At 39.8% G+C, this 16,552-nt stretch overlaps 1 long non-coding RNA gene across 1 annotated transcript; it reads left to right on the top strand.

Moving 5' to 3' along the window:
• Positions 1 to 1,996: 1,996 nt before the first annotated feature.
• Positions 1,997 to 15,239, top strand: LOC122797310. Its single transcript, XR_006364068.1, has 5 exons — positions 1,997 to 2,130; positions 10,862 to 10,866; positions 10,944 to 10,948; positions 12,277 to 12,280; positions 15,226 to 15,239. It is a non-coding gene; the product is annotated as an uncharacterized LOC122797310 (long non-coding RNA).
• The last annotated feature ends 1,313 nt before the right edge of the window (positions 15,240 to 16,552 follow it).

The following is a 16,552-nucleotide window of genomic DNA, read 5'->3' as shown; positions in this document are numbered from 1 at the left end:
GGCTCGGTGTATTTTTTGTCATTTTGGACTAATTCTGAGCATATCTGGGATTTCCCACCCAGGTTTCTAACATAACTAAAGAAAGCCTTGTGATTATCCTTAGTGTCCTGTGCAATTTTTCTCTCGAAGCTGGCCTTAGACGATTTTATGAGTGCCCGTAGTTTTTTGCTAATACTGATCAGAGATGCCTTCCCTTTTTGGGATTTTGCTCTATCATGTAGTAGCTTCCTCCTTCTATTGTATAGTTTGTTTATGGCTGGGGTCCACCTGACAGGACGTCTGCTTTTGGAGGATTGGGTCTTGGTTTTATTTGGGATTGCATGATCCATGCATTCCTGAACGTGTTCATAGAATGCGTTTATAAAGGATTCTGCGGTCTGGGCCGTATTTTCCACAGGCCCGGGGGCTTTGAAGGATTTTGCCTCGGTTTTGAGGCATGTGAAATTTGCTTTAGAGAAGTTTTTTACTGTGGTTTTCTGGGCAGGGGGTGGGGTCGGAATGTGAATATCCAGTGAGATTAGTTTATGGTCTGATCTTACCAGTAAGGGATACACTTCTGGTCTGGAGCATAGTGTCCCCATGTTGGTGATGATCAGGTCCAGTATGTTTTCCCCTCTTGTGGGAGTGATAACAAGTTGTTCCATAGCATTTGAATTTATAAATTCTAGGAACCTTTGGGCTAGGGTGTTGGAGTTAGAATAATGCTCCCAGTCTATGTTTGGGTAGTTGAAGTCGCCCAATATAATGGTGGTTGGAGAGACCTTCATATTTTCCAGTATTCTCAGGAAGGCCGAGTGGGGTTCCTGTGTTTGGGAGGGTGGTCTGTAGCAGGCTTTAAACTGGAAGGCAGTTTTACCCACAGTTAGTTGCACATGGATAGTCTGTGATGCTTCATGCTGTGCCACCAACCTGGAGGTGTGGGTATCTTTGACGAATATTGATACTTCCCCTCCTTTTGTGGTTCGGTCCAAGTTTTGGGGCCGAAAAGCATGGTATGAGGTATAACCTGGTAGTGCTGGGGTGCTCTTGGGAGCCTTGAACCAAGTTTCTGTTACTGCACAGATATCGATGTTCTCCATGCTAAGGAGAGTTTTGAGTGCGTGCATCTTGAGGTTTAGACTTCTGGCATTGAGTAGCATTACTCTTAGTTTCTTATCCCTTGTGATAACTATGGAGGTGGGTTTGTCTTTTGAGCCTTGCCTAAAAAAGGCACTATGGGGGTAGCAAGAGCCTTTGCCAATATCCAAAAGCACAGGGGTGACAGGTGCAAGCCGTCCCTAGCGAAGCATCGTGGCTTGTCGAGCATGTCATCCCGGGCTGACAGGCATTGGATCCCCTTTGAATGACACCAACACTTAAGCCAATTGTTGAAATTGATCATCTTGTCTTCATATTGTGGCATCATTCTTGGTGAGGGTAAGATGCTACTCAAGGTCAGGGTCATACCGGCCTGGGCTACATGCTCAGAGAGCTCCTCTATGTCTCTTTTCATGTAGTCCAGGGAGGTGCATCTCAGGTCATTCACACCAGCATGGACAATGACTGAGTCATATTTGTACTTGCCTTGGAGTGACCTGAGTGCTTGTGTTATGTGGCGGATCCTAGCGCCTGACAGGCAGCTCACCGTGACCTTCTCCTTGTTCAGCCTGGTGAGCGGGACGTCAGTGTGCTTGATGATAGAGTCACCTATTACAAGTGTATCAGGTGTGTTGTTTAGCCTTAAGGGCTGTGACTGTTCGGCACACTGGCTTTGTGAGCTATGTGTTGCACGTGTTTTGTTTTGGGGTAGCGGTTGCTTGGGTGTCTGCTTTGGAGGTCTCTGCTGCGTAGGCAGATTTTTATTTAGAGCCTCCGAGTATGTTTTTGTGTGTTTATGTGTTTGGTTTGTTGTCGTGGTAGGTCTATGTGAGACTAGAATTGTAGTGAGTGTGGTTTCCTTCTCCTCCTGACTGGTTACGCCAGTACTGAGTTGAGAGAGCTTAGCCTTCAGTTTGGCTATATGGTTGCATCTCTCACATGTGTTGGAATTTGTTGGGAGGAGGAGAGGGTTGTCTGTGTACATGAGGCAGTTGTAACATTGCCTCAAGATTCCCAGATTCACCAGCTAGACCGGATAGGAGATTGACAACTGTACATTATGAAGCAGTATACATATTTTCTCAGAGTTGTCCTTTGAAATTTCACAGTGGATGTCTGGAGGAATGTGATATTTGCAACAGTGAACCTAAGAAATCATGTCACTCCAAGAACAAATGTTTGCAATGCAAGACTTTGTTCTTCCCATTCTTTTGTGAGCAGTACTGTCTTTTGATCCACTTGTAAAGTGATTGCATTAGGATATGCATTTATTTAAAGTTATTGTTTATATGTTTCTGTTTTATGTACTTCTTATAACTTACACACACTCTCTGTACTCTCAGTCACATTTGCCTTTTAAGCATCTATTCCTAAATGTGTTATATAGTTTATCTCCTAAGTAAGTCAACATAATCTCAAGCGCTTTTTTGTAAGCGTATTTTCCCTGACACACCCTCTGAAAGTGTATAAGTAGCACAAGTGATAAACACTTAATTATTCCTGCATTGCTGCTAATGAGTCACACTAGCAATCTTTTAGCATACCCCACTTCTCAGTACTCACTTGTGTACTGACTGGGGGTGTGTACAACATCATGAAGGTCCTCACACCACATTTACCTGATCAGCACTTTTAGCAGATTGATTGATTCATGAATGATAATGAGCTGACACCTGATTTACACATTCACCATGTACAGAGGGGTTAGTCTGCACTATATCAGCACAACGTGAGGCTAAGGAACTTGTGTCATACTAGGAGTTCATCAACATCAGATACTGCTGTTTGACTGTTGCAGTTGCATTACTTTGGCAAAGTTTACTACAAATCCTTTCAAGGAATGTAATTTATTTACAAGTAATAGTTACACAGCTATGATGTTCTTATTTATTCAGATAAAATTGAGTGATGCCTGCACTTTGCACATTTATGTTGACACAGAAGCAATAGCAGTCAATGCTGGGACAATCCTCATTTAATGTTGCATACACACACACACACACACACACACACACACACACACACACACACACACACACACACACACACACACTAGGAGATACCCTCATTACAATAATATGATAATAACCCAAGCACTGACTGCATGAATCACAGTCATTCATACCTGCAGCATATAGTATGACCACATAAGGCAGTTAACTGCTGTACTTAACGCCTTATAATCTACCTACTGCAGCTGCTTGGCAAGGAATGCTGTTCTGCAGATTGCTGCTGTACACAGTAGCTATCTGTAGCCATGTCTGTATACACAGCACTGCATGTCACTTCCATGCTTAGGAATACATAGTATGCTGTACTGTACCAGACACTAGACACTCCTGCACACTACTCAAAAAAATGAGAATGTGCCTTTACACACCCAGGGACTGCAACAATTCATTTTGTTGAATCGTGATACATTTACAGATCTGCACGCTATCTTCATAAATACCAGGACCCATTTCTATCTCATTTTACACCTATAAAACTTGTGTTGTTGGGGCTGCATATCTACATTCTATGTCTGAGTTTTTAATAATGTGTCTATCTTATGTTGTTTTATTATTGTGTAGCATAAGAATTTAAATATTTACATAGAGTATTGAGGGCTCATTTCTCCATACTGTGTGTGTGTGTGTGTGTGTGTGTGTGTGTGTGTGTGTGTGTGTGTGTGTGTGTGTGTGTGTGTGTGTGTGTGTGTGTGTGTGTGTGTGTGTGTGTAGATAGAATCCATGCACTATGCAGAGGGGGAGGTAAAAGTAGAGAGAGACAGACAGACATAGAGGAAGGCAGAGATAGAAAGACTGAGAGAAGGAGAGAAATCCCATAAAATTATAAGGAAACCATGAACTGCAGGAAGCATGCTTTGCCACACACTGTTGATACCTACTTCCACATAAACAAACATTAAATAAAAATGAAATGCAGAGAAAGAATGAGACTCAATATTTTATCTTAGGTATTTAGACTTTTGAGATTCCATGATAAAATAAGAAATGACTGAATAGTGCTAATTTTCATCCAGGGATTATATTACACATACTGCGACCTTGCCCTATTTTGAGTGCCTGGATAGCTTAGCATCATCTATCATGTTAGTGCTTTTGTTTCAGTTTTTAAATTCTGTCATATACACACACACACACACACACACACACACACACACACACACACACACACACACACACACACACAAAATGCCCTAAGTCTTCAACTGACAAGCTGTTTATGAACATAGATGCAAGTGTTTCATGAGTACTTGATAAGAATGAACCGTAGCGTATTTGTATTCTTTCTGTAATTGAATAAATTTAATTTGCACAAGAAAGAGAGTGATTATACCCAGGGGAATAATTTTGGTTGAACAGTTGAGTATTGTAAACAGAATTAAAGCACTCGGTGCAGACTTACCTTAAGAGCTCAGAATTAATTCTAATTTTTCATTTACTTGAAGAAAAACAACACACACTGTCAAAGATGAGTGCTTCTGAAAAAAAAAAACTAAATCCCTGTTGGGTAATGTTCTGATCTCAGGATTGTTGCCTTTTTATGGAATACATTCTGCAGTTTATCTCCTGTGGAATTAATATGATAGCATGTGTCCTTCAATCTAACAATGCACAACTAATCTGCAGGTGCCAGTAAAAACTATATAAATATAAAAGGCAGACATATCTCCTCCAGCTAAATTTAAATGCCAGCAGAGGGAATACTTTCTTCTACACTAGTTTTAGATACAGTAATGTATTTTAAGAGAATAAACAATGCTATCACTTTCCATAGTTTCTTTTTTTCCTCACTCTACCCAACCTCCTTCCATGACGTTTAATATGGAACTTATTTTATGTGTTATTCAAGAAAAGGTGACCTAGTTCCATCAGCTTCATCAAGTCAGCAAAACACACTCAAGAAAATATGAGATAAATAATTATTCTCACCAGCTCAATAACTGCATAGTATGCACATAAATAAATGTGCTAGATACAAACTTATCGAGGAAGATTCATTAAGCTGTACTTGTTGTGCAGTACCTTTTCTTGACTCAGCAAACACCCTAGCATGGTGCTGCACAGTACTGTACCACAATGACATGTTGCACCACATAGGACTGGCACCATTGCCATGAATACTAATGAGGCATTTTGGGGTAACATTATATGCTAATTAGGCATCTGCTCTCTTCATGAACCACCTCCTGGAAGACACCTACATAGCTGTGAGATACAAGAAATCATTTGATTGTGTAAATCAGTATGGCTGTCCCCACCATGCAGTGGTACTGAACACAGCCAGAACCTATGCTCAGCTGCATACCATGACTGGAGATAGGGTGATGAGGGAGATGAACTAGACCACCATGTGCTGTACTTTCACTACTGGCAGCACAGGGATCGGAATGGGTGGATAAACTAGACTACCAGGGTTTGCTCATACATAGAAACACCATACTGACCTCAAAGGCAGTATGGTGATCAGGGTTGGAAAGAACCATTAGATCACCCAGCATTACTCTTATACTGCTGTATCAGCATGAGTGGCAGGTAAGAGAGTCAGGGGCAGGGGGATACATTAGATCACCAGGGCATAATAGATATATGCTATAATGGCTTCTCAGTCATTATGGGGTAGGGGAAACAATAAGAGGTTAGATAGGTTAGGGACAGATACTGCAACTCTGGCATGTGTGTGTGTTTATCTTGTGTAGACTTGTGAATGTATGTGAGTGACTGAAGGGGGAAATGTCGCTACCTACCCAAGCAGCAGTTTACTATCACAATGTGCATATCAGCAATGATCTGCACATTGTGACAGTAAATGTGATTCAGAGACATGCAAATTAGCCAGTAACGAGGTCTCACCTCATTGCAGCTAACAGGTCTCTGTATTGCAAATGGGCATGTCATGGGTGAAGGGCCTTTTTATTCCTTTAATGATTCCCTGGGAATCTGGTACTTTAGCTATATAGGTACACTGTGATTGCCCTCAGATCTTGTGAATAAGGGGAGCTAACATAAAAAGCATGGTTAACAAAATTGTACTAAGCACCTTTCACCACAGTTATGCTCTCGATTCATGGCACAGCATGAACATGCACTGGCACAGATTAACTGCAAGAACATAAAGCAGTGTTGAAGCTGTAATACACTTTATGTTTCTATAACTTTTTGGTCTGTCACAGTGTGATGTGTGTCACACCTTACAAGAATAGAGATACTCTTTATTTGTGGCTGTTGGCTCTAAGGCAGTGCTGTGTTACAGCTGTCACTTTTATTTCTGTTTATCTTGTACTACATTGATGCAGTACTACAAAGGATTATTTTGTAGCACAAAGTGTTTCACAGCTTTCAAAGTCAAAGCTGCATGTACTAGAAAGAATTATGATTAAGTCTCTCTGATCAAAACCAAACAGTTATATATTCTCCAATGGACATCAAGGTTGACCTCTGGAGATTTCATTCACTCGTCTCTTGAGGTGAATTTCCTGACATTTATTTCTTAAACATAGAACAGCTTGGATACAAAAAGAGACACAATCATAATCCTTTATGTTGTTTTGAATTAAAGCAGTTGATAGACTTATTTCCAGAAGTAAGCAAAAATGTCTAGGATCAAGATAAATAATTCAGTGCTGAATGTTTTGAATGTTCTATTATTGAAATGTATGTATATCAATACTAGTAAAACTTGAAATGCTATCTGCTCAGAAATAAAATGCAACATGTCTCACTTAAGGCAGTATATTCATTTTGATTTTGACAAAGAAAAAAGACGAAATAAATACAATATGACAGAATGTATCACAACACAATAAACTTCAGTATTAAGTATTGTCTTCAAACTAAGTTCATTTTTAAGAAGTTACTTTATATAGACTATATTCTCACTCAAATTGATATTTGAAAAGCAGTACCCAATTAGACAATGTCAAGTAGCAGTTAATGGCTTAAGGGCTTAAGCTTCAAACAGAGCTTAATACTGAAATACTAATTCAAGTCTGGGTGCTTATCAGCACCCAGTATTAATTACCACCAGTATTTCCTGCACTTTAATTACTTTAAATAAGAGGAGTAGTTTAAAACTCTAAACTTTATAATGACTTAACTCTACACAGCCTATATTATTATTAAAGTAAGTGGCAGTTCAAAACATCAGGAGTTGTGTGCATTATTTTATTACACAGATTATAATGCACTTGGAGTTCATATGTAGCTAGTTGTAACCTTTATCAATTTGATTAATTAAAAAAATGTACAAGCTGTTTTAAACTGGATTTAGCCCTGAAAAGCAATGCTTTGCATGAAAGTGTAATATGTTTGATATATTTTGCTGCATTTCACTTATGTGACTTCACAAAGGTGGTTTATTTGTTGCAGTAAATAATTGCATACCTATAGTACTGCTACCTCCACTTTCAAAGGAACCCGAGGTGAGACTTTAACAAATTTAACAATTTCTATTGTATCTTAAAGTCCAGTATTATTTCAAGTTCTCAAATGGCTTCAGTCCTAGGCCCATAAGTAATATTATCTTGCTTGAAGGCCTAGAATTCATTGATCATAATGCAAACAGCTGTTAACACAGCCGAAACGGTATACTGTAAACTCTCAAAATCCTTTAATACAGTATTCCACCCAGAGCTTTTATATATATATCTGCGGTAGTGTTGTCGCCTCACAGTTAGACGTTGCCCGTTCGATTCTCAGTTAGAGCGTCTTCTGTGTGACAACATGCGTGAACAGGCATTCCTTCATTGAAGGTTGTACGTTAGGCCCTGCAAGCCAGCAAGTAAAACTCTACTGCCAATCATTAGCGGACCAGAGTTCCACTGTGGCGACCCCTAACCGGGAAAAGCCAAAAGGCACAAACAAACATTTATATATATATATATATATATATATATATATATATATATATATATATATACACACACACACACACACACACACACACACACACACACACACAAACACATCAACTCTATGGTTGCACCAACTCAAAGAAGGGAGAAATCTCCTTAAACAAAAGTGGATAACTGCTGGAGCGCTCTTAAAAATCACACTGACAATGTTTTCCTAATAGAAACAATGTTTGGTGTTATTGCCATTTATCTTTTTTTTTCTTCTACTGATGTTTGAATATTTTTACATCAAGTATGTGAAGAGGAGCCCTTTAAATCGCCACATATGAGTTACACCAGAAACTGTGTGTATATGTTTATAGCATCTATTTTACATTCTGGCTATGTGTGTGTAAAACACAGCAGTGTGCATGTCTTGTCTGGATGAGTGTTTGGGTGAAGGAGGTGCCTACCATAGGTAAAACCTGCTAGGGGCATGATTGTTAGGTGCCTATGATGAAGGAATGGAATGCAGACATCATGAACTTGCAGTCATGACTGAAGCTCTGACTGCTTATCGCAACAGTTTGCTATAGTTTTAGTGAAGCCTTTATTTTCCTCAGTTCTGAGTTAAGAGGTTGTGTGAGAAGTCAGTTTATGGAAATGCACAGGGTGCCAGGTAACCCAGCTACAGTTCTAGGCAGGATTATTGCCAAGTCACAAGTCATTACTGCATAAATACTGTCTCACGCATTAGGGAAAACCCCTTTGAGGATTATGCAGGCATAATAAGTTTAATAACAATTGCACTGATGAGCATGCTGATCTGATATCACCACATTTCCCCTCATTTGAGAACAGAATGAAATTTTCATTTGAGGGTGAACAATATCCACATTTACCCATTATAACATTGGCATGGATACAATGTTTATCTTGAGAACATAAGAACATGTAATATCAAAAAACTTAATAGTACTTCATAACAATTTACATATTTTACTAATAGTGCAGAGTATATTGTGAAAAATTTGCTAAGGATGAAGCTGCCAGGTAACAGGAAAAGAGGAAGGCCTAAGAAAAGGTTTATGGATGTGATGAGAAAGAACATGCAGGTGGTTGGTGTGACAGAGCAAGATGCAGATGACAGGAAGAAATGGAAACAGTTGATCTGCTGTGGCGACCCCTGACAGGAGCAGCCGAAAGAAGAAAAAGAATACTAAAACAGAAAGCAGACAGACTTACAGTCCCTAAGCAAGCTTTAGCATTAGCAGATATTTTGTTACTTATATGTTCATAGGTGTTCACTACGCAAAGACCACAAGGGCCTTTTTAAGCCTAGCCATGCATCCCAAATCTCTGACAAGTTCTGATACACTTGATAAGTGTAAACGTCGGCCTGGGAGATGAATCATATACAGGTTACTTGCTTGTATTAGAGACATAGGTGCTAAACCAGGGATGAATTTCTGGTTTCCCATCCAATTGTTCAAGTTGCACTTGAATCTGGTTAGGTAGGAACTCTACTTCACATGGATGAGGAGTCTGTTCCATAGATGGGGTAATCTCTGGGATACATACTTATCTCTCCAGCAGGTCCTATTTATATCACAGGCAAGGTTTAAGTCTTTCGAATGGGTAATTTTGGCACTGTTTTTTTGTGGATAAGCAGGAGGTCGATCAGAGTGGGGTCTGACAATGCCCTGTATGCCAGGCATAGATCTCCTGTCAAAAGCCTATAGGAGACATAGTACAAATATAGGCTCTTGAGGTGGTCTGCATAGGACATATTACTTACGCCCTGTATTCTTTTAGTGAGGAACCTCTGTGGATGATCCAGTTTGTTGGATATGCCTGGTTAGGTACATACCAAAGGGTGCATTGTACTCAGTGACAGGTCTGATGAATGCTGTATACAATGGAACAATTACTTCTTTGGACTTAGATGCCATACCTTTGTTTATAAGTTGCACAACATAGAATGATTTCCTCACCACTGTAGACAAGTGATGATCAAAGATTAGATTACTATCTGTGTGTTTCCCAAGTCCCTATCTACTGGGTCAACTCTAAGGGGTATGTTGTCAATATGATAGTTACCAGGGATGGATGACTTCCCAAAGGATACTATTATGCATTTCTTGGCATTTAGTTTTAGCCAATGGCTCTGACACCAGTTATTTGTCTGTGTCAGCCCCTCCTGGAGAACATTTGTGTCAGTGTGAGGTTCGATGACAGCTCCTAATTTGCAATCATCTATAAATTTAGTCACCCAGAGACCACTGACATTGACCTTGACTTCTGAGAATAAATGCCAAAAAGGAGTGGTCCAAGGACTGATCTCTGAGGAACTCCACTTGTGACTGGCCTCTTTGTAGAGGTGGACTCCAAAGTTCTAGCTTCCTGGGTCCTGTCTGTGAGTTAGTTGGCTATCCACCGGGTGACATACGGGTTTGTACCTAACCTCTTGAGTTTGTTAACAATGCCTGAGTGGGGTATTGTGTAAAATGTCTTGGCCAGGTCAAGGTAGATAGTGTTAATGATTTTGCCCTCATCCATTGCTTTGGTGACCTTCTCAAAGAAGTCCACCTAGTTAAGTAGGCATGATCTGCCCTTGACAAAATCAAACTAGGTTGAGTCCAGTGTCTGGAGGTTTACTATATCTCTCTTGATCATCTCCGTGATAATTCTTTCCATGGCTTTGCATATAAGACTAGTGAGATTTATAGGTATGTAGTTTCCAGGGTCTGTAGATGGCCCACCTTTGTGCAGAGAGATGACTGTTGCCTTTCTCAATTCATAAGGCATAAAGCCTGTTTGGAGGCTACAGTTAAATAGTAATTCCAGAGGCCCTGATAGGTCATGTTTCATGTTATTTAGAAGCCATCCTGGGATATTGTCTGGGCCCTTTGATGCAGTGTTCTTGGTCTTAGAGAGAGCATTAAGGACCTGTTCCCTAGTGATAGTAGGGGGAGGTATATTTGATGATATTTTCTGAGGGAAGGTTGAGGGGGAGAGAAGAGTAAAGTTGGAGTTGAATTTATCAGCCAGGAGGTTTGCTATATCTTCTGGCTCAGTATAGGTTGCTCCATTTACAATGAAGTTGCACACAACTGTGTATTGCCTTTGAGGTTGCGGACATAACTAAGGAATGCTTTGTGATTGTCCTTGGCCTGGGAGGCCAAACTTTCCTCAAATTTGGTTTTGGTGGACTTTATTTGCTCACTGAGTTTTTTGTTTAGCTTCATGAGTATGCATTTATCCTTCTGGGTGCTGCACCTCCTAATTTTTTCCATGATTTTCTTCCTGCTGTTACACATATGACTGATTTTGTGAATCCACCATGGTGGCTTGTTTTTTTAGTTAGTTCTGTACTTCCTGGTGGGTACAGCTGTCTCTATGCAGCTATTAACATGCTTGTACAAGTTTTCTGTGAATAGTTCTGCATAGGCAGAAGTGTTCTCAGGGTTTATTGGGGCTTTTATTTTGCTAGGATCTCACTTAATAGCAGGAGGTTAGCCTTAGAATAGTTCCTGAATATTCCTGGTTGAGCTGGGGGGTCCTGGTTTTATTTTTAATTCAAAGGAAACCATTTTGTGGTCTGACCTTACCAGGGAAGGCATTACAGTAAGGGGTGTGCAACACTCTCCCATATTAGTGAGGACCAGATCCAGTATAGTTGTACCCCTGGTTGGTGCATTGACTATCTGGTCCAGGGAGTTTGTGTTTACAAAATCCAGGAATTTCTGTGCATATACGTTTGATGTCATATAGGGCTCCCAGTTAATAATGAGGTAATTAAAGTCACCCATGAATATGTTATTATGTTGGATGGCTAGTGTTTCTAATGAGATTAAATACATGGCATGGATTTCCTGAGTCAAAGAGGGGGACCTATAGCTTGCAAGGAAGTGGTATTAGATTTTACCTATGGTGATTTGAACATGGAGCAGCTCATGTGCAATGTCCTGTTTGACCAGCCTTGAAGTATATTTATTTTTTATGTAAAAAGAGACACCTCCACCTTTAGTCCCTGCCTGTGAAGTAGCTAGTCTAAATGTGTGGAAGGCATTATAACCTTGCTCTGTTGTTGTGCTGTCCGTGCTTTAAACCATGTCTCAGAGATCGCACAGACATCAGCATTATCTAGGGTAAAGAGAGCTTCCAGGGAGTGGAGTTTTTTTGTTTAGGCTCCTAGCACTGAGCAGTAATACCTTTAGATTTTCTTGGTTTTGATTTGCTATGTCGGAAGTACTTTCAGTTTGGCATTGCCTAAAAAAGACACTATGGGGGAAGACAATGTTTTAGCTAATATTCAAAAGCCTTGAGGGGAGAGTTGCAGACCATCCCTGGCAAAGCAGCATGGTCTGTTGACCATCTCCTTCCATACTGACAAATATTGCACTCCCTTAGAATGACACCAGAAACTAAGCCAATTAATAAAGTCAGTCGTGTTTTGTTTGTATTGTGGCATCATCCTTGGAGAAAGTAAAATGCTGCTCAATGCTAGGCTCATACCAGCCTGAGACACATATTCCAAGAGCTCTATGATGTCTCTCTTCATATAGTCTATTGAGGTATGTGTCAGGTCATGTACTCCCACATGGACTATGACTGAGTTATATTGGTAATTGTGGTGCAAATAACCTGAGTGCATGGGTAATGTGGCGGATCCTAGCCCCTGATAAGCAACTGACCGTAACTTTTTCCTTACTCAGCCTGGTAAGAAGGACATCAGTGTGTCTCACGATGGAGTCTCCAATGACTAGAATGTTGGATTGTGTGTTGACTTGCCTTATGGGCTTACAGATAGAGACACCATGAGGTGTAGCTCTACATGTTGATGTGGGTGTTGTTTTGAAAGAGTGTGTTTTGGGCTGTGGAGGATATTTCTTATGTGTACTTTGTCTAGGAGGTCTTTGTGGTTTAGGAAGATTATATGTAAGTGCCTCAGTATATGTGGGTCTATCTGTCTGCTTTGAACTCTGTGTGATGGGTGCAGCACGTGTACTACTGACAACCTTATTGGCATTAGAAGTACTTTTACGTAAGAGCTTTGCCTCCAGTGACATTGCACAAATACATCTCTCACATACCATATCAATTTGAGAATTAACTGATTGTCAGTAAACATAAGGCAATTTCTGCATTGCCTCAGGATGCCCATATCCATCAAGCCAGTAATGGAGACAGTAGGAAAGTTCATATCCATGGCAACAGACCCTTTTTTATTGATTAGACTGTTGGAGTGAGAATATCAGTCACTGTCAGGAGTATCTGGTTTGCAAGTATGTGGACAGTGCTTGTCACTGCCAACTAGTTGTCCTGTGTGCAACTAGATATTGGATAAATTTTAATTGTGCTTTTACGGGAAAAATGTCACTCAATGTATCTGAGTCTGTACAGTGCACTGCCAAACACTTGAGGGGGAAACTAATACATAAACCCTGAAAATTTAAGGATGAAGTATTCAGGCAGATATTCTGAAGTTAGAAACAAATCAAGCAGTACTTACTGAAAAATAAAGAATTAGCTTGTCAAGAATAATGAAAAGAGGGGAGTCGCATGAATGCCTGGCTACTACTAATGCTGGTCTCAGCACAGCTTTACTCTGTTGGGATACAACAATCCTTTGCTTTTTCTCTCACCAGAAGCAAAATGTTAGCACCAATCCCAAGAAGAGAAGCAGGCCACAGCCTGTTTGTTGATCCACAGGCTTGTCCCAGATGATGCAAGGGTCTGTAGGCTTGTAGCTTTTTTCTGGTAGATGCCTCAAATAGCAACCAGACCAATCAGGTTCTTTAAGCACAGGCACTCACTCTCCAAACATAAACAATCAGGAATCAATGCACTCTGCTTCTGTTCTCACCAGGATCAGAATATAAACAGAGATTGTAAGCTGTCACTTATAAAGTAGTTATTATGATTCTGGTGATCAGCAGTCTCCTGGAAATAATGTCACTGTACTCCTTCTCTCACCAGGAGAAAACAGAAGCACTAATCCCAAGATGACTACTGAGAGGCAGAATGTGGGCTCTTCAATAACTGGTGGTCTTGCAATAGATGCTTAAAGGTAAGATAAAAAAATGGTTTATCCCAAACACTGCAGAGTGCACTAAGTAGTTAGATATCAAAGTGGGCAACTTAAGTTTCAGCTTATCTGTTCTGGAACTATCACAGATCTTGGTATCTGACTGGAAGCCTAATCTCATGCCCTTGAGAATTAACTCTATCGAGTAGTAGATACAAGGGGCTTGTCTGATCTATTCTCAGTGATGGAAAGTGGAGTTTGCCAGACAGAGGCATTTATCCAAATCTGCTAGCAGCCGAACAGGACTCAAACCTAGAGCACAACCATTGCCGATGTGTAAATTATTCTCAGTTTTGTGATTCTCCCTGAGAGAGAGAGAGAGAGAGAGAGAGAGAGAGAGATAGAGAAAGAGTGGGTAGAGAAGGCAGGACTATTTCACAGTGCTCATCAACAACCAACAGTCACTTAAACGAGAAGAATCTGCTAACGTAGCACTTAAGGACATTGAAAGTAATGCTTTTTTCTTATCTAGAACTAAACATATTATATTGTATGCATTACTATAATAACAGTAAGTAAAGTAAGTGATCTTCTGATTGTTCTGCTTTATAGCAATCTTAGTTTTTTTTCATTTTTCAATGTCTATTTAAACATTAAATGACTAATTTAATTTTAATGTCATAAAAATCTATTTTATACAAAATTAAATCTGGCACATGCTAGCTGTTTTAATTTTAGCTTAATTGTTACCTAGAACAATAGGTTTGGAAAGGTAACAAGTGTTGAGTCAGCTTATTCTCATCCACAGATAAATGCATAGCTTGTGGTAAAGTATTATATTCTAGACTAATCGTTCTGACATTATAAACAGAGATTATAATATGGAAAAGATAATTAAAACATCTTGAAATAATTGGAAATAACTTCAAACTGTGCTGGCAAACAGTGGTTGTAAAATATTGTATTAGTTTCACTGTCTTGCATTAAAATTGTATTATTGTTGCTGTCAAATTTTTAAATAATATGGATAATCCTTCAGCAACTGTGGGACTGGTCACTAAAATGGGGACTAGCAGTATACATATATGTCCACAAGAGACTGTGAGCCAATATCACATCCGCAACATTTTGGAAATGCATCCGTCACTGGTATGAGGATTACCTCTAAGTCTCTGTCTTGCCCTGCAAATCCTATAGAATGAGAGGAAGACAGCATGACAACAGAGAGATCTAGGGCATTTAATACAACAAGTGGATAAAATGAAGACATTGTTGATAGCCAGAATAGTAAAATGCACCAGCTGCAGGAGTTTTAAGGAAAGAAAGGGGCAGGATTTCAAATACTCAGCTAGAAAGTCTCATAGCCTCACTAAACAGCTACCCAGAAAACGTATAGGCAAGAGGAAAGTTAACTGCCAGAGTGAGTCTGATTCTGATAGTTATGATCCCCAGCCTACTAGCAGTAAAAAGGTGAACAAGAGGGAACGAGGGTCTGTAACCCCTAAAATTGCTATGTTTGTTTAATAGCTGCTTGGTAATAAGTTCAACTCAAAAATAAAAATGGGTGATATTGCCAAATATGTGTTTTACAGCTTTATCCAATATGTGGTTTACAGCTTTATCCAATATGTGTTTTACAGCTTTATTCATAGCCTGTAAAGTAAAACAAAGTTTCGTAAACCGATGACCCATAAATGAGGAGTAAACAGATTGAGCTAAATTATCAGAAGACGATAAAAATGAGCCACGGAGCTTATACATGATTTTAAAAAGTGACCTTCAGAGGTACAACAGAAGAAGAGAGGCCAGACAACCTGCGGGCAAAATGAAAGGCAATGTACATAAGAATCCCAAGAATTCTATACTCAATTAAAGGCTCTGTAGTTTTCAAATGCACAGAGTGATGATTTTTAAGATGTGCATTTGCAGAGCTGACCATTCCATATTATGGCACAGTTATTGCTAAAATTTAGAAAGAAATCCCAGACTGTGCAGTAGATTCCTGACGAGGCTATAGATATCAAGGAATCCACTAAGGAAGATGAAGCCTTGCCACTAGAAAGGGATGGTGGAAGAATAGCTACTATCCAAGCCCAAGTATTACAAACTTCTGATACCCTTGGCATGGAGGAAACTGAACTGCCTCATTTTAAAAGGCAGCAAACCAGGTAATAATAGACATCCTAAATGGACTAATGCACCTATATAAGCACAAGGTAGTGCTAATTTTCATGTAGCTCAGCAAATGCAACTTGATCTACAACCTCCATTGAAGTTGCCTCTGCAAACCAGACTTAGACAGTCTTATTCTCCCTCTCAGTTGTATTGTAGAGAGGGACCAGATAGACAAAATGACAAGAGATATGAAGGGAGGCAGAGACTGAATTCTGGCAGGGGTTATTAAGGAAAGTACCAAAACTATAATAAGAGCCATTTCAGAAGGAAAGGGGGGAGATGCGAGAAGTAATAAGCAGGCCACATGATGAAGTCAGACAGATAAACAGGCCACATGATGAAGTCAGACAGATAAACAGGCCACATGATGAAGTCAGACAGATAAACAGGCCACATGATGAAGTCAGACAGATAAGGCAAGAGACAGAAGA

The sequence above is a fragment of the Protopterus annectens genome, chromosome 3.part0 (genome assembly GCF_019279795.1).
Source record: "Protopterus annectens isolate FY-2018-M chromosome 3.part0, PAN1.0, whole genome shotgun sequence".
Classification (NCBI taxonomy): Eukaryota; Metazoa; Chordata; order Ceratodontiformes; family Protopteridae; genus Protopterus; species Protopterus annectens.
Note: the sequence above shows the minus strand (reverse complement) of the source record. Positions and strands in the feature narration are given on the sequence as shown.